Genomic DNA, 19984 nt, shown 5'->3' with positions numbered 1-19984 from the left:
ATGCCAGAAATGGATCGGGTCGGGCTCCACAATCAACAGTGATCCAGCTCTAGAAAACTTAAAGCAGTCGCAATTTTTTTCCCACCCATTGCTCCCAAATTCACCAGAAAGGGGAAGGCTAAAGGGGCAAAGCGACGAAAGGCAACAGCCAAGGGATTAAGGCCGGCAGCGGGCAGCCAGCAGCCGATAGGCGACTGGGCGATGGGCGGCAGGTGCTTCTTATTCTTCTTCTTCTTCTTGAATCCTTTCTTCTTTTGTTGGGTTTTCATTTTTTTCCCCTTTTTCAACGCTTTTGCCTCATGCCTCTTGGTTTGATATTTTCGCCTGCGCATTTGGTGTTGTGGTGACCTTTGTTCCGAACTCCCGGTTACGATCTTCTCCCTCATTTTTTTTATTGCTTTTGTCTTTTTTGTGGCTTCCAAATGAGTTCATATTCGGGTGGATGGAGGAGTTTGGCTTCTGTTTGTTGAATCTTGTGGTGTTTTCTAATGACTGTTCTATTTTATTGTCACTGATCGTACATTCATTGTTCTCATTTTTGTGTTTTGATGTTTTTACATCATTGTGTAATGTGGATTCATTACATTTTTCTCATTTCTATTTTGCTGTTATCATGCTGTTTTACTGCATATGACACATTGATACATCATTGTAGGCACCACCCTTCTTCTTCTCCTCCTCCTTCGTCGTCACTCCCCTTTTGTTGTTTCTCTGTGGGCACTCATGGAGATTCCATTTCTGAAGGTATTGAGGCAACACTGGATCACCTTTCTCCTGCTCGTTCTTCAACATTTATTTAGCATTGGTTAAATTACTTCAGTGTGTTGTTTTGTCCTGTTGGTTGTTGCTTCTCCCTTCTATTTGTTGTTGTCTTTATCTGTAACACTTGCCATGTGAGACGTTTCTGATTTTTTGTGCTAATTGAGTTAGTCAATTTGTTGGTTGTGGTGAAAAGACGATGGTTGCCCAGTGAACCATTATTGATGTTCGTACCATGAACAAGAGAGTTTCCTATTCTTTCTGTGTTATACAATCTGTGGGTAGCCTTTGGAATGGAAACCTATGATGGGTATTGTTTTCTTATTGCAAGGAAGAATGAGAGCTTTGCTATTTGCAGTTTGGTATTAATGTTTATTGTGTTGCATTGCATAGTCTGCATATGATAGATAATTGATTCGTTATGGAATGTATGATGTTTATAGATACATATTCTCAAATTTGTTAAGGGGTTATATATAAATTTGCAACATATAGATTGCAACAGTAGCCAGATTGGATGAAATCCAGCCTTGTTTTGATTGAATCGAGCCCATCAGAGGTTACAGATAGTCGTAAAAAGTTTGTATTTTAATTTAATTGCTTTAATGCTTTCTAAATTTCATCACTTGTTAGAATTAAATGAACATAGTCACCTTAGCTGATTTCTTGATGATTGTTTTCCGTTTTACAATATTTTTCTGTTTTATGTATACATGCAGTTAATTATGTTATAAATGCTATGTACACATGATAAACATTAGAAGAGTTATACAAGTTGTATAAATGCAATTGTGTTGTTAGCCTATTAGTATATCATGTTATATATACTATTATATGTTGTTGTGTTTGTATATGTTGAATATATGAAGGTTTCTAATGTGTTTATACTGTTACGTTGTATAATTGTAATGACCACTTTTTCTTCTGTCATGTCTCTAATCTTGTGTATGGATATTGCCTAAGATTGTTGACTATAACTATTATTCTAATGCAGGAAAGACATATGGTAAGTTTAGTCTGCTATGCTGTTGAAATTGGTCCAGTACTGAAAAATCATTATTGGATACCTGGCAAACCAATGCTACATCTTTTGTATGGCCATATGGGTTGAACACTGATAGCAATAAGTTTTCAAAGCCTGCAGAATTTGAGGTTTGCTTTCTAAATTTATATTATGCTTGTTCATTTGACACTTCTGAAATGCAATCTTGATAGGGCTTTAGTTGCATGATGCTAATTTTTGTTGCTAAATCTGTCTCTCTTTTTTCTTTTTTTAATATAACAAAAACTTTTATCTACCATTACCATAACATAGTTTTGGCCCTTATAGGTAGACTACAAGTGCTATTAGGAGATATAAAATTTATTTCATTTTGCAACTACTTGGTTGTGCTTTGCCATCTTAGATGAGTTACTATTGCAACCTAATTTATGGTATGGCCTAATATGCTTGGCTATTGAAAAAAAGATACATTTGAGAATCATGTTCTCTGTACTTGTTTGACGTTTATCATGGTGTAAGTTTGAAAAAATTTTCATAACTATGATTATTTGCTTTATTTTTAAAATAAAATATATTTTAGTTTGAAACTTTCTTCACATACTATGTACTAGTGCCCCATAGCCAAAAATTTCTTGCTCCACCACTGAGCAAGACATTTCCCATTAACGTACTTGATCAAGTTTTGACTTTTCATAACACTTTCAATTGGAGAATGCCAGAGAAGGTAATTTGATCGATCAAGCTTAACTGAAACCAGACTTGAGAAAACATTTCATTGTGCACCTAGTGCAGCATGAGCAGTTCAGGAGACGCTAGAAGACGATGATGCAGCCATGACAAGTGAGACTTTAGCTCTGATACTATGTTAATAAAACGAGCATAGAATCTAAGGAGAAAGAAGCAGACACAAGATGTAATGTGGTTCTGGTTCCACCATTGTTTATTTTTTTATCTATGTCGATGACATTATTTTGAATGGCAGCTCCGAGATAGAGATAACAAATTTTTTAGAAAAGCTAGGACAATGTTTCTTCCTCAAGGACTTAGGGCAAATCCACTACTACCTTGGAATCAAGGTGCACGTCAACAAAGGCCTTTGTTCACATCCCAAAAAAAAATTTGGTTTTTTAATTGCACCAGAAAATTGAGATTTTATTTTGAAAATGAGAGAGAAAGTGACTCGCTAGTCGGTATGAGGATCGACCGTTCCTGGTGCCTTTACCGAAGGTAATCAATCCAAGGGCTATGTTTATTTTTTATGCATTTAGTTTTGGCATAAAAATCCTTTTCATTTTAAATGCAGTGTTGTGTTTGAGAAAATGTTGAATGATGTTTCAAGTTTTTGAAAAAGTTCTTGAAGGATCACTTGAGAATGTAAAACATTTTGATTTGAGAAATTTTGAATTGAGAAATCTTTACAAATATCACCTGGAAACCTTTGGAGATCATTTATGAAATCTCTTTACTTTATTCTTAAAAGCTTAAGTAGGTTTGAGATTATGCTTTAATTTGGTTATTACCTAGTTAGAGCTTCATCTCATCTTGCTTAAGTTTCTTTGGAAAGGTGTTTGTGATCATAAGTGATGTTAAGTGAGTATGAATGCATTAGCCCTATCCTACCATAACATTCATCTAAAAGCATATTCCTACCATCACATACATATAAGTTTCTTATTTTTATTTATAAGATTGTCATAAATATTGTTATAAAAAGATAAAAGTTTTTGAAAATGGAATGAGGTTGTAGACCATCAAGTATGAATCCAATATTGGGTCATTACTTGAGTTTTTGTCGTGACCCAATTTTTGACACCAAATTTTTTTTCTTTTCATTTGCATAAATAATAGCGAAAGTAACATTGAGTCATGACCAAAACTTAAACAAATGAACTGTATTAAAATAAAACACTTGGACCCAAACAACTAAATTAAACACGAAGCCCAAAACCGACGCAGTGTCTACATTACCAATGCCCATCCATCACAAGACTGAGGTCGCCACACCATGAGCTATACACTATCAAGAACTACCTGTAAAGATAGAAAGAAGGGTCAGAATTTCTTTGAGTATGGAAAATCCAGCCATGAATGGAACATGGCCCAACAAAATAATATTTGATTTTTGTAAAACAAATGTCTTCAAATCTTAACACATATTGAAGTTACGATTCACTAACAGAAACGAGGTGTTCAAAACCTCCAAAATATTTGTGGACTTCCAACCGTGGTTCTCTGACAATGTCATGGTCATCATGCCGAGCAACAACAGAAATCCCCGTGGGCACTGACGGGCAGAACAGAACATCTCTTCACCAGGCGATCCAACAGATCGAGGGTAACCTGCCGTGATGCCTCCTGAGATATCCCAGATCGCCGCTGCAGCAGCATGGTCCCTCTAAGAACCCAGGGTGAGGGACCAGGAGACGCCTTGCTCTCCAACAGAAACAGCAAAATCCCGGACCCTTGTGCAGCCCAATACCCTGTGGACCCTCCAGTGCAGACAGAGGAGTGTGCGTCAACAGTGAGCTCAGGTGCACCCCTACCTCTCAAGACGAAACCAAACACTGGGCAAAAAAAAGCTCGCACTCGCATGTACAATTGCACACAGCCCACGTTTTGCCTTCGAATTTCAAATGTGAGGGTTTCTCATCACAAGACATCGTCTATTACCTCTCACAAAAACCGCCCTTGGGCTCGGTTTCCCAGACAGAAGCAATAAGCCATTTCTAATCTTAATTTAATGGCAACAAGGCAAAGTCGAGAAGAGATGCATCTATACAAAGTATATCACATTCAAAAATCTCACATAGTATGTTGTAATCATCGTATAGAACAAAAGATTTTCGAACCCTTATTCTGAAATTTTAAATAACTAAGGGTACCAAAAAGCAATAATACATAACAATTCATTTTTCTACTGAAATTTCAAACAAATATATGAAAACCCCCTTTTTGCAATTTCTAAGAACTCGGAGGGTGCTACCATGTAATTTCACATGAAATCTTTGGTTTAACTGAAAATAACTGTTGCAAGCCTCTTTTTGAAAAAGTTTTTAGCAAAAACGTTGCGGGATGAATTTCTAAAACTTATAACAACTTATTCGAGAATTTTGCTAATAAGGTGGACCATCTCTAAAAATTATGGAATGAAGTATAAAATCGGTCGAGCCCTATCTTTTTTTTATTTCTCGCCCTCACCTTCTCTCTCCTCGCGGGAGCACCTCCATCGTTCAGCGGTGGAGCTTCCTTCTTCTTCAAAGGGGGAACGAAGCAGAGAGAGAGGAGCGTCTTCCTCTCGCAAGCTCCAACGCTCGAGTTCCATGATGCCGCCCACCGACCGTCTGACATTTTCTGCCATCGCCGCTTCCTCTGCCCTCATTTTTCACCAGCGTGGGAAAGACGGTCTACCCAAAAACCGGTGGTTCAATGGTGTTGTTTTCAGTCTCCACCTTCACTGTGACGGGGATGAACCAGCAACGAAGAGAAACGGCAGGAGGAGCTCCTTTCAGCATCGTGTCCTATTTTCCCCAAATCGTCTCCACCACCACCACAAGGGAGACGACTGGTTTCAGTCGATTGGTGATGGGTTCTACTCGTCGATGGAGTTGGGGTATTTCTGTCCCTATTTCTTTTTTTTTCTTTTTTTTCTTTTTTTTTGTTGTAAGAAGTATTCAAAGTCTCTTCCCCGGAAGTATGTATCTTTACATATGCCTGCATAATCTGTTGTTATGAATCTTTGTGTTTTATGTTGGAAGTTTTGGCCCTAGCCAGGATCTATGCATAGGAACCATGCTTTATAAGGAAGAACCTACTGTAACATGTTTTGTTCATGATCTGTTTCTCGTGTTTTTTAGTTCTTGATTCTCTGGACAAGCCACTATGTAAATCCTTTAAGACCAATAGGTTATTATGGAAAAGAAGTACCCGTCGAGGCGAGAAGGTTGTTTAGGAGAAAAATAGTACACAAACGGTGAGGTCTGAATGGGATGACAAGGTGTCGCACATGGTATTCTATGAAAGGAGAATATAACAAGTTTCCAAAATCGGGGGAATCATACCATAAGCTTACCATGTTTCAGTTTGTTCTTTTTTATAATAAATGTGTTATCTGTTCGTAGAACCCTGTTCCTGTGAAAGGAATTTTTTCAACCTAAAACTAAAGACTCGTAAACAGAGTGTGAAGTTGTATGCATGATACAAAGGACTGTGGGATAAAAAGAGATGAGTACCTAGTAGGCTCAAGAACCTTTTGATTTTGAAAAACCGTATCTTAAGCACCCTTTCATTGAAAATTGTGTTTGTCAAAAAATCCAAAAATATTTAATATTTTTAGTAGTAGTTTTATTAGTTTGCTGTATATGCATAGAATAGAATATTTGAATCCTGAAAAACATAAGACCCTAAAACTTAGTAAACCTTATAGGCCTTATGTGTAATAAAAAAGACATTTACATACAAAGTCTAAAAGAAACAAGAACCTACTACCCCGATGCAGAAGGATTAACCAGATACGATCCACCTAGTAGTTCTGATAAACTTATAGTTCATCAACTAAGTCTGCTAATCATTATGATGATAAAACTAAATCAAAGAATTAGCCAACTCGAACGAACCCTAGGAAAAAAATCAGAACCACAGGAAGCAAACCTAGAGGAATTAACCAAAAGACTAGACAAACTAAACATAGGAAATGGTGGGATCAAACCTACCCCTACCCCTATTCCTAAAAGTATAGCTTTTTCCAGAAGATAATGGCTGTAAGACGTTCTTTTCTAGTTTCAGTAGAAACCTTAATGATACTAATGAAATAAGGTGAATAGACGAAAATCTATTAACTAGAATGGTTCGAACTCAGGGTCCTAGCCCTAGAACATTAGAAGAAATAATAGATGTAAACAGAGATTTAGAAATCTACAATAATCATCAACTCTCCTTGTTAAATCCTAGAACTCTATATAGGACAGGGTTTTGGAGTGTAAACCCACAATTGGTCAGAATAAGTAGAGAAGAAGAAGTTTGTGTAACTACTGAACACCAAAACATCGGCATCGTTAGTCAAGACAGTATTAAACAATTATCACGAAACCATAATAGATTTATTCATCTTGGTCTAATAATTATAGGAATTAAGGGTTTAGCCAGAAGAAAACTGGGAACAAAAGTTTTAATCACTTTACTAGATAAGAGATGGGCAAATGATCCTAGGAAGGCCATTATAACAAGTATGGAAATTGACATGACCAACAACCAGGGAATATTTTATTGTGCACCCGATTTCTTGCTAAGCATAAGAGACCTTGAACATATTATCATAGGAATTCAAACTAAGGGATATGAAACGTTTACGGAAAAGGCTAATTTACTTGTAAATGTCGGATTCCTAGGAAAAGTAACAAATAGCAGTACCACAAAGTATAAAATCGATACAAAAGCCATCATTGAGTCTATGACTAGTAAAGGTATAAGAATGACTAAGCCTATGGCTATTGATCCTGAAGAGTTAGAAGGCTTAGATTGGAATATTAGTAAAAATTTAGAAATAAATACTAATGTCAAAGTTCCTGAAGAAAGTTTAATGTTTAAAAACCTTGATGGTAGCAATAATGTGAGATTTTTAGACTATAAAGAAAAACAACATAAAGAAGAAAACGAATCTGAAGAAGAAGATTGATGGAAGCCTTAGAACATAATTGTATTCTACTTCCTAAGAACTTTGACTTGTCAGAAGAAGATATCCTTAGACTAGAAATAAAGTTAGTCGCAGAATGAAGAATTCAAGAGGAAGACAACGTATATATAGATCCTACGGGAAATATCAGAGTAAATAGACCAGAAGATGCTTATATGCAGAAGCCGATGAACATCTCAAAAAATCTTATGGAAATAGATGCCCCCGAATCCTCCCTGGTGACCACTGGAAGATCACTACAAGATCAACAACAAACTCAACCCCCACCAATCACACATGTAGTATTCTATTCACCCGGGCAACCCCCTAGCAGACCTTATGTAGAATATAAAGAAAGAGATACCTGTAAACCACAGGGAAAAAGGATGCCTTTAGAAACCATAGACAGAAAATATTTATTAGATGAAGGGAGAATTTTGAACGTAAGTGCTCATGATCCTCAATTATTACCCTCAGTAATAGACATATGGTCTCAACAAGTTGCTAGAAAATGGAACAGGATGAATCAAGAAATGTGGACAATAGAGTTCTTGGGCAGAAAAGTTTTTAGGAGAAACCGCTAGAGCATCTTGGGAAGCATACAAGAGAGAACACCCCAAGACTTACAAAAAGAAATTCTTCTAGGAAAAAATATTTATAACTTTACCAATAAAGTACAATTACTCCTATTAGGATATCAGCCAAATGTAGGGTTTGATAAACAACAACAAGATTCGATTAGAAAACTAGAGCAACTCCAAATTAAAGATTGGCGTTATATAAAACCTTTCTTACAAGATTTCTTTTATTATAGTTCCTTAGCATGATGTTTTTATAATAAAGAGATCGGAGAAAGTCTATTCTTAAGTTACCAGATTCATTGGGTTTTGAAATACATAAAAAATACAAAGAAAGGGAAACAATACCCCAACTTGATAACATCAGTATAAGAATCCAGTTCATAATTGAAGAATTAGTAAAGAAATCTACTGAAATAACCATTTCTAAACAATTAGAAGGTGAATATAGTTTTTGCAAACAAATTTATATGCCACAAAGATATGATAAAGAACCTAGACACCTGAAAACTTATAAGACAAGAGATAAAGATAAACGACGAAGATACTACCTTCGTAAATCTAATGCTAGAAAACCCTATCTTGATAAACATAGACATGTTAGAAAATATAATACCCAAAGGGATTACAAAAACAAGTTAACATGCTTTACTTGTGGTAGTCCTGAACATTTAGTTAGGGACTGTTCAAAACGAGAAAATCTTTACAATAAAGCTTCAATCCTTGTTCACTGTGTAAATAAGGACGTATTGGCTTTAGATGAATATATTAGCGATACTGAAAGCATCTATAAGATTATATCTATAGAAGAATCATTTCATGCTCCTAATTTCTCTGATGAAGAACCTTGTAGTGATAGCTGCATGAGCCATAACATACTCGAATCAAGTAGAAAATATGTTGAAGAATTTCAAGAAAAAATTTCCACTTTAACCAACCTACAATACATGTTAGATAACATGAATAATGACTAATAATGTTTGATAACCTTTGAGCATCATATAGGATAGGTTTAAGATTTTCTGTAAATAGACATTAGTCATGGTAGACAATGTAGAATGCATTCTTTTATCTAACACAAAATTTTGTTTCAGGAAACATGGCCTCTTCTAGCCAAACCCACCTTGTCCAAATAGACCTAGATCTAGGCCTACCCATATTACCCCCTGACTCCAATCTTACATTCTTAACTTTGCCTAGTATGAATCTTGACCAAAAAGACCATATTTTATTAGATAACCTCTGGCACAATAGAAAAAACCCAACCTTCTCTAAAATCCTCAGCATCCTAGCAACCTACCTTAGCATCAAAAATACTCAAAACCAGATCACACAAAGCCAACTCAAGCTCTTTCTTGATCCTACCCCAAACCCTGCTTTTCTGAACATGGCGCAACATTTAGAGAATACTAGTACAGAACTAACTCTCCGTAAAGAGAAATTGGAAGACATGACTGAAAATTTGAAGTAGTCAACAACCGAAGTAGAATTCCTAAAAGAACAATGGGAAAAAGAAATGAAAAAATAGTTGGAAGAAAAAAGAGAAAGTTTTCCCCCAGAAATAGATGTAGCAAGAGAACAAGTCTACAAAATAGTTCTTCAGCAGCAAAATAAGGAACAAGGACGTATTCAGTAGATATTAAGATTTTTTGCTCGAAAGCCTAGATTACGAAAAAAAGGATTGAAATTCTGTTTAGTCAAATACCAACAAAGAAGACATGCTGATAACTCTTTCTGTGAGAGTCATAAGGGATTTGGGATCATCCTGGTAAGCATTAATATGAAAAGATGGACAGACATAGAAATGTTTGACACGCAGATTTCCTTGAAAAACTTAATGGAACTAGGATATGTAAGAAGGATTATCGTAACGGCAGTAGAGCAGACTCATATGCTGCGATTCAATTGGCGTTTAGCTTATATAGTAGAACTGATTTTCAGAAATAACTGGGTTACAAAAGGATTTGTAAATCTAGATATCAATACAATCCATCAAACATATGACTATCCATGTGATGCAAAGCATGAAATAACCATTAGGACATACTCTTTCGCCACCCCTCTAAGCTCCTCTACCTCTTATAGACATACCAGAAGCTAATCCAGACGAATGGCATGATGAGCTTACAAGATGGAGAGAATTCAAGATGTCCCAACAATTGAGAACCTGGCATCACCTCATGTCAGAAGACAGAAATACAAAGATATACACCTATGATACTGAACATATAAAAATAGTTATACCATTCCAAAACCCTATTTGTATTAAGCCATGATTACCTGAACATTTTGCCCAAATCAATGCAGGATGGCAAGTTCATGAATTCGGAGACAATGGTACTGATGGTGCTGCAATAGTTCTCCATCAACATTCAGATAGCGAAGAGGATATTGATCCAGCATGGCAGTAGACATTTTTTGAGAAAAGTAGGGACGAAGCTGCTGAGTCCTTAACCCTGCAGCCTAACGTTTGTCAATATCGGTAAAACTTGACTCTTGTAAGTCATGGTAAACTGGTATCAGAGCTAAGTACGCTCTTGGTCTTGTAAGTATATTTTGTCTTTAATGAAAGTTTTTATGTGTGTTTAACGTTTTCTTTCGTGTTTCGCTTATAAGCCGAACGGGAAAATCTCTTCTCCGGAAGGATGTATCTTTACATATGCCTGCATAATCTGTTGTTATGAATCTTTGTGTTTTACATTGGAAGTTCTGGCCCTAGCCAAGATCTATGTGTAGGAACCATGCTTTATAAGGAAGAACCTGTTGTAACATGTTTTGTTCACGATCTGATTCCCATATTTTTTAGTTCTTGATTCTCTGGACGAGCCACTATGTAAATCCTTTAAGACGAATAGGCTAATGTGGAAAAGGAGTACCCGCCGAGACGAGGAGGCCGTTTAGGAGGAAAATAGTATACAAACGGTGAGATCTGAATGGGATGACAAGGTGTCACACATGGAAAAGAAAGTTTTTCCCCAGAAATAGATGTAGCAAGAGAACAAGTCTACAAAATAGTTCTTCAGCAGCAAAAGAAGGAACAAGGACGTATTCAGGAGATATTAAGATTTCTTGCTAGAAACCCTGGATTACGAAAAAATGGATTGAAATTCTGTTTACCAGGCTTGTTAAAGACACATAAAAACTTTCATTAAAGACAGAACATACTTACAAGACCAAGAGCGTACTTAACTCTGATACCAGTTATAAGGGGGGGCAGGATTTTATGAACAAAAGCACCGGTTCGCTTCTTACAACAGCATGGGAGAAAGGGGAGTGGAGAAGAAAAGGAAGGGGAGCAAGGAAGAGAGAGGACTCAAGCACTCGGAGGTGGATGGATGGATGTGTTGAAGGATGATGAGTACGGACGCAGGGGAGGTGCTTATATAGGCACCGGACTTCAAAACAAATTACAATCTGGAAAAGGGATCTGATTCCTTCATGAATAAGCTAAACACTAAAAAACAAAAGTCGTTACATTCGAAGGAACTCGAAAGAGGACAGCTGGCGTGTGTTGGATGAAGTTGCAGTAGAACGTGTCCAAAAAGCCAAAAAGTGCTACAGTGCGCTACAGTGTCTGCCGCAGTGCTACAGTGATCCGTAGTGCTACAATGTCCGCCGTAGTGCTACAGTGTGCTACAGTGACTGCTACAGTAACTCCGTCTTTTTCTTCGAGATATCATGTGTCTTCGTTACTTTTCACTTTTTCGACGCGTGTGAGATTCCTTCTTCTTTATTCACGCAACGTTGTTTTATATTTACATAAAGAAGGTCGGCAACTACAACGATCTTCTAGAGGCGCCTCGAAACGATTTGCCTCAGGATGTGACCCAGAGCTTATCCTGTGGGGTGTGTCACAAGGTAAATTTTTATGCCGAAAATTTACAAACGTAAAAACTCATATTTATCCTAGAGGCTTTTTCCAAGGTAGATTTTGAAGCGATGATCTACAACGCAAATCATATGTTTAACTTGAGGGATTTTCCCGAAGAGAAGTTTATCACATTTCTTCTCAAACGGATGATGCTTACATTTTACATGGGAAGCATTGTACCCATGGAAAGTTTAACCGGAATTTCATTTTTTTTTTTTGTTGTGTTAAGTTTGCTATGTGACGAGTAGAGCAAACCCTGCCCACTGTCGACGACGTTCGGGACTGCTCCTCTTATGCACGAGTTTTCATTTTTTTTTCTGATTTCTCACGATATTCCCCTCTCCGGGAGTTTTTCGACAACAGGGATATTGAAGAAAAGGGCAGACGCTGCTGTCGATGCCCGTGACAGAAACAGAAGCAGAGAAGTCAAGGGCTTCGCCCTTCACGGAAGGGGATGACCGAACATGGGTTTCATCTACCCTAAGGATTTGAAAACATGGCTGAATCTCACGGTATTAATCCTACCCCTTCCTCGTCATTTTTGTACTATGTCATTCCTATTCGTGCATGCAAATGTTTATATATATATATATATATATATATATATATATATATATATATATATATATATATATATATATATATTTATTTATTTATTTATATTTATTTATTTATTTATTTATTTATTTTCCACAACTCAACTAGGATTAACATGCTTTAATATATGTTGTATCTAGCATGCTTTATCAGAGATAACTAGCACAGTATTTCCATTCCAGCATACAACAAATCATGCATAGATTCATCTTTAGGCATGTATAAATGCATAGATCCACATGTATTATGAAGATCTATAATAAATCAAAATACAAGGGCTTCATGATACACCCATAACTGAAAATCCCCATACCTGTTAATCGAGATTGATTTCCAGCAGCAACCCCTTTCCTTGATCTCAACCGTAAGAGAGCAGACGTGAGGATCTCTCCTTCTCTTTCTCCCTCTGTCTCTTGAAGTTCCTGCTACAGGACCCTCTCCTCAATGGCTGCAGTAAAAGGAATGGTCATTTTCTGTAGAATGGGGTTAAATAAACCCTCGACAAGGTCTCCCTCCTTGCCATACGAATTTCTTTCAGTTTCTCACAAGAAAGAAAATGATTTTTCAGTTTCCTTTCCCTCTTTCATTTATTTTTTTTCAGTTACTAACTCCCTCTTTTCTTTACATAATTATTTACATTAACAGTTTTAAAATAATAAGGAAAGAGAGAAATCGTGGGCCTTACATCGGTCTTGGTGAAGTCGGTAAATAAAAAGATTTTGGGAGAAAAATATTCAAGATAATGAAAAAGAAGAAAGACTTGAATGTAAGAGGAATGTAAAGAAAAAGAGACAAGGAGATTTTGAAAACCACAAAACAAAGTATTTAAAAGAGAGGAAGATAAGTATACATAAACGTACTTATATATACATATATTTGTGTGTATATATATATATATATATATATATATATATATATATATATATATATATATATATATATATACATAGAAGAAAGCTTGTGAAAAAGAAATTTAAATCAAATAGATAAAGGGAAGGAGATTTTAGAAGGGGGGAGAGAGAGAGAGGGGGGGTTTTAAAGAGAAAAGCGAACACACATACATGTATTCATTTATATATATATGTGCATAAGAATTTGGAAAAGAACATGTTAAATCATAAAAAAAAAAACAAAGCAAGGTACTCATGTACATCTATACGTATATAACACGTATATACGTATATGTCTTCATGGAAATGAAATCAAGAGATGATTTAATAATATCCAACTTCGACTTTCATGTAGGCCAGAGGACCTTAGACGCATACAAGAGCCTAGGCTAAGTTTCCAAAGCCGCATTAAAGAGGGTATTTGCTTTTAAAAATCTTTTGAAAAATATGAGTACAAATATTTGATGTGTGAACATAAAACCATGTTTATCACAAGAAAATTTAGTTCCCCCACCGTTGGGTATGGAAGAAAATCAAACATTCATGAAATAAAAAACAACGTAAGAAAAAACTCATTGGGTCCCTAATTGAGTGATTAAGAAATAAACTAAACATAAAAATGACATGAAAATGCATATTAACATTTACAAATTCGTAAGGGGCTTTCCCCGGATTAGACAAGTCTTAATCTCAAAAATTAACATAAAAACGAGGAAATCTCAAACCACGCTCATTCTCACCGTGCATTTGCTCATTAATTAAAGGAAAAGAAATCCATCATACATGGACATCATCTCAAGCATAAACAATAAATAAAACATCATAGCAAGTATATTTTTGAGGAATAAATGAAGAAATGACATTTGTTTCACCTAATTCATGCTCCCGATGCACTCAAGGCATAGCCCTCGATTCTGAATAGGAAATCATTTGAGTTTTCTTGCACGGCCATGGGGAGGTGGCAAGAGGAAATGAGAATAAAAATGGATGATTACATACCTCGAATATAGATAAGTCTCCTCCTTTAAATGATCTTAGGATCACCTCGGATGAAGCTTCAAGATGATGAAAATGTCTCTTTTCAAGATCCCCCTGTGGTCTCTTGAAGAGTTTGGGCTTGGTGAAGATTGCTCCCAAGGTTGGAGAATAAGAAAGAAATGGAAAGAGATAGCTAAAGAAAAATTTTAAAAAAAAAATTCAAGTGAGGAAGCATGAGAGGTTCCTCCATGGTTAGCTCATGCCCAAGAGGAAAGATTGTGAGTGTATTTATAGAGAGTTTTGAAGCTAAAATTTAAAATTTGAAATTCAAAATTTGAATTTAAGATGGAAGATTTTGGGGGTATTTATAGAAAGGTTTTGGAGCCAAAATTCAAAATTTGAATTCAAAAGAAAAGATTGTGGGGAATGGGCCGACTCCATTTTGAGTGACTCTAGGTTTGTTTTAAATTTGGATTGGGTTCAATTAGTCAACGTGTTCTAGCGAGCAATTTAGGCTTCGAAACTCATCTTGGCACAAGAACGGAACATAAAACAAAGGTAATTCCCGTGCACATGCACGTAGTGTTCATAAATTCAAATTTTGTTGTTTTGATTTCGGCTTTGGAATTTGAGTTTGGAATTCTTGATTTGGTTATAAACTTGAATTTTGGATATAATTTGGATATGATAATTGGATTTGAATCTCGCATCTAAGGTTGGGTTTGAATTTGAATTTTGTGTGTGGGTTTGACAACAGTTTAGAAATTCATTTTGGATCGAATAGTCGCAAATTTGTTGTAGGTCTAAAATTTAAATCCAAATAATAAAATAATAGTCTTTTTTGAAAAATTTGGGGTGATAACAACCATCTTGTTCTTTCTCAAAAGAAATATATCATTGACATTCTTAACAATGCTGGGATGGAGAAATGTAAAGTCGTTGTTACCCCTATTGTTCCCAAGTTACCTCTCTCACGACATGAAGGGGAAAGACTTGTAGGCGCTACTCTTTATAGAAGTATTGTTGGAGCCTTGCAGTATGTCACCCTTACTCGACCCAATATTGCCTTTGCTATTAATAAAACATGCCAATTTATGCATGATCCTACAGATTTTCATTAGGGACACGTCAAACGCATTCTGTGGTACCTACAAGCATATATGGTCTTGAAATTCAAAGAAATAAGTCTACGATGTTAGAAACAGGTGCCAATGCCAATTGGGCTGATTGCCCAGATGATAGGAGATCAACCAATGGATTTGTTACTCTTCTTGAAGGAAATATTATCTTTTGGGGATCAACTAAACAACATGTTCAAGCACCGAAGCTAACTATAAAGCTCTTGCAACAGTCGTTTCAGAAATTGTTTGGTTGAAATCACTTCTCAAGGAACTCAAGGTTGACATTATAGCACCACCAACATTGTAGCACCACCAATACTCACATGTGAAAATTTTGGAGCCACTTTGCCGCTGACCCTAATTTTCATGCAAGAACGAAACATATTGAAATCTACTTTCACTTTGTTAGAGAAAAAGTCACCAAAAAGGAGGTTCAAATTGAGTTCATTACATGAGAAGAACAGTTGGCTAATATCTTGTCCAAAGCATTGTTGGACCATGGTTTGCTTATCTAAGGAACAAGCTCAATCTTGTCGACACCAAGATTAGCTTGTGGGGAAATGATAAGATCTACAGTTATAAGGGAAAAGATATGGGAGACATTGTTTCCAACCATAAAGAGTTATCTAAAATTGGAAAATCTTCTCTAAATAAGGAAGACATCATTTCCTGTAATCTTGCCAAAATCCGTCATAACCGTGTGAATTTACATCCTAAAATCAAGATCTCAAATATGTAAAATGATTATAAATACCAGTACTCTCTCTAGTGGCAATGTACCAAAGAAAAGAGAGAGTTTTTATTGTGGCCATAAGCTGCTTCTCAGCTGAACCACGTTAGATCTTGTGTCCTCCTCTTTCTCCTTAGATTGTGTGCTGGTTCTATTAACTAAAAGAAACAAGTACAACAACAACTTGTGAATCACGATGTGACGTCCTAGGCAATAAAAGTACTTTTCATTGATTTAATTGCCATAACGTTTATAAATTCAAAGCTAATCGTCATCTTTTCACTATCAATGCCCTTAATGCTTAAACAAATGGATAGTTGAGAAAAAACCATCGAGAAAAAAGTGTTAACTAATGCTAGACAATAAAAATGTTGATCTCTTTTTTTTTTCTCATTTCTCTCTTAACTCGACAAACAACCCTATTTAGATAGCTTGGTGAGTTTGAAGAGCCATGGTTACCAAACTGAGTTTTTCAAACTCACCAAGCTATCTAAAGTGGGTCGTCTGATCCAGTTAAGAGAAAAACAAGAAAAAACAGGTGACAGACCTTTTTGTTATCTAGCATTCGTTCACACTTTTTTCTCGATGGTTTTCTCTCAACTATCCATTTGTTTAAAATAAACGACTCTGGTTAGTTGGGTGATTCTCGATAGCTAGAGGCACCATCCATTATATATATATATATATATATATATATATATATATATATATATATGAGTTTTCCGATTTCTTCTCGCTCACCTTAAGATTCATCTTCCGAGATTGTTGAAAAACGAAAAAGAGAAAACACAGAAGTTGGTGGGTACCCTACTGGGTTGATATAGAGTTAAGCAGTAAGGGCCTTGACAGTGAAAAGATGATTGTATTAGCTTTGAATTTATAAACGTTATGGCAATTAAATGAATGAAAAGTACTTTTATTGCCTAGGGACGTTGCATCAGGATTCACAACTTGCCGCCGTACTTATTTCTTCTTGAGTTTCTCCTTTTGTTGCTTCTCAAATGGAAAATTACTTTTATTGCGAAATAAGAAAAAAAGTAATTGTTATTGTCCCAGACTGCCACCGAGTCACCCGCCATTTTGGAAAAATGACATGCAAAATACAAAACAGGGAAAAGGAAATCGGAAGGTTCCAGGAAGCAATTTTGCTTTTTGAAGTGGTTCAACTCGTTGGTTTGGTATGAAAATTGTGGTCGCTTGTCTCTCTCAAAAGCCATATAAAAATAAGTCGCAAGAATCATCAACATCGAGTCCTTAATCATCAAGTAATGGACCCAGTGCGAAGAAAACTGATAGGACCTCGCTCCGGAGTAGGTCTAGACACTTTCCTACAGCCGATCCTATCCCCAAAATCTCTTGAGGGAGCCTAAAAGAAACCTATAGAAGGAAATGAAACAAAGACTCTACCCGGCCGGAGTGATAATCCCGACACTAAACTCCCCTAGGTAGAGGATACAAGTGCGTGTAAACCCCAATCCCAAGGCTGAATCCTACTACAAAATGTGTTAACGTGTGTGTGAGGCCAAACAAACACAAATGAATCAATCTTCTCTACTTGGAATAGAAAGATGCATCAATCACTAGAAATAAAGCCAATGAAGAAGCTAATGTCTAGCAGCCGGGTCTTAGGCTAATGGCCATCGGAAAACTACAAGAACACTAAAACTGAAATGCAAACACTAAACGAAGACAAAGAATCACCCCTTTAAACCGGATCTATAGGGAACCAGAGAGCACGTACCCTACCAAGGCTAGCTTGGTGTTCCAGCAAAAGAGACCACGGGATGAATACCAATTCCTGGGTATTACAGCAACCGGAAATGAGAACCAATATTACAATCACCTCACGTGGCACTAGGATGGGCGGTGTGAGGGTCAGCTTTGAGCAAATGTAGGATGGTTTGGGACAGATGCTGGTGCTAAGGAAGTCCTAAATGGAAGAGAAGTGTGAGGTGGATAACGGCTCCTACAATTGAGGGAGAGATGAAGGCGCGCGAGTGAGGTTTCCTACCAAATGTTGGAAACCTTGGCTCGTGTAGTGGGCTGACCCACCTGCTTGGATGCTGGTCACGTGTCCAGATGTGAGGTGGAAAAGGAGACGGTTAAAGAAGAGATTTACCTCTCACTAAATGTGGCTCAGGATCAAAAGAACCCCAGGCTTGTCCTTCTCTTGCCACACGAATTCCCAATAATACCCACACCAAATGTTGATGCTCCATGGCTGGACGAAGGGCAAATGTGTCCACGGACTGAGATGGCCGGAAGCCCCAAATGTACGCCAGAAATATGGCAGAGGTGGCCGGAAATTGTGGAAATTTTGACCAGCACTAAATCAAAGCCAATTCTCACCCAAATTCAGCCGGATTCGTTTCTTTCTTTTTCTTTTTCTTTTTTTTCCTTTTTCACTTGGGCGTTTCTTTTCTTTTCTTTTCTCTTCTTTTCTTTTCCTGCCCTTTTTCACTGATTTTTCTTTGTTTCTTTTTCTGATTTTCCGGCGAGAATTTCAGGTAGAACCCCAGGATGGTTTCTATCCCATTTTGCTTGAGTTTGGCTGGCTGATTGGAATCAAACTTCAAGGAAAAGTTTGGGAAATCTAAGAAATCCCTTGTGACTCGTAAGAACTAGTTTAGGGAAAGCTTCCACCGTGAAATAGGTCTGAAACTCTTGGCTGTGACTCGAGAGAATCAGGCCACTCCGTTGGCGAATCTTAACCCAAAATAATCCAACGGCGTTGCACAAGTTCAATTCTGAAATCTCATGCACTAACCTTTAGATTGCTGATATAGTTGTATGCTGCCCACCAAGGGGAGTTGCAGCCTTCCCGAGGATGAAGCTGGCCTCTAACTTCCACTTGTGGTGGATGGAAGTTGCACCGTGGTTCGCTGGAGTTGAGATGAGGAATCCGTGGGCTCTTGAAGACGCAAGGGCCGAGGCATACCTTGGATTCTTCAGCCACCAAGCCGTCGGTCGAGGGGTTGAGGAAGAGACTAAGAAAGGCGAGAAGATGGAGGAAAGACCGTCGGGTTCTAAGAGAGTTGCGTGAGGGAGAAAGGGACCAGGCACCGCCAGAGAGTGAGAGAGGGTTGAGAAGAGGAAGAGAGGGGCACAAGAGAGAGAGGAGACGTGAGGAGAGAGAGTGCTGGAACTCAAATGAAATCTTATTTTTCAAATTGCATGTGAAATCCAAATTACACAAAGTTTAAATAATAACCTAAGTGACTCGATTCACAGATGGATCGAACCGGTTCACTTTAACTCAAAGCAAATGACTCGAGAAACAAACCATCTCGGTCCACACAACTTGAACTCTTGAAGTAAAATGCATAAGTAAATGAATATGAAATTGGGCGAATTGCCCCTATCTAATGAAATGAACCCTTGCGCTTGGTGGGCGCAAGGTGGGGGCTCGTCTGGGTTGCCGCCCAGACTTCGGATTTTCCAAATAAGCCAGCTCGGCCTACTTGAGCTGAGACCATGCTCAGCCGAGACTCCCTACCTAGGTTCATTCTAGACCACCACTAAGGACTTGGATCAAGACCAACACTAGGTTGGACTAGTCCTAAACCGGAGCTAAGACTCTCAAATTGGCCTTCCTTGGTTGAATCCGCTCCCAAGTGCTGGTCTTCTTTGGATGTACTCGGACCTAGAGCCTTTGCATCTCCGCCCTCGCCACCCACTGCTCGTGCACTAAGTCATAGTTTAGCCTCCCTTGCTGTCACAGTGCATTGCTCATCCTGTAGTTCCAGTACTTCAGCCCTGACTCGACTGCTCTCGCCGTGTTCAAACACA

The 19984-nt window shown here is 37.4% G+C and overlaps 1 protein-coding gene and 1 long non-coding RNA gene across 2 annotated transcripts in view; both read right to left on the bottom strand.

Moving 5' to 3' along the window:
- The window catches only part of LOC116263114 (cytochrome P450 89A2-like), a 100415-nt gene that overhangs the window by 76950 nt on the left and 3481 nt on the right, over positions 1 to 19984 (bottom strand). The window lies entirely within an intron of this gene.
- LOC116262916 (uncharacterized) lies at positions 3640 to 19350 on the bottom strand. The gene is made up of 3 exons (XR_004174535.2): positions 18315 to 19350; positions 12790 to 12924; positions 3640 to 3793 (listed from the first exon to the last, which is right to left on the bottom strand). It is a non-coding gene; the product is annotated as an uncharacterized LOC116262916 (long non-coding RNA).

This window comes from Nymphaea colorata, chromosome 10 (genome assembly GCF_008831285.2).
Source record: "Nymphaea colorata isolate Beijing-Zhang1983 chromosome 10, ASM883128v2, whole genome shotgun sequence".
NCBI classification, from domain to species: Eukaryota; Viridiplantae; Streptophyta; class Magnoliopsida; order Nymphaeales; family Nymphaeaceae; genus Nymphaea; species Nymphaea colorata.
The sequence above is the reverse complement of the archived record's forward strand: the minus strand, read 5'-3'. Positions and strand labels throughout refer to the sequence as shown.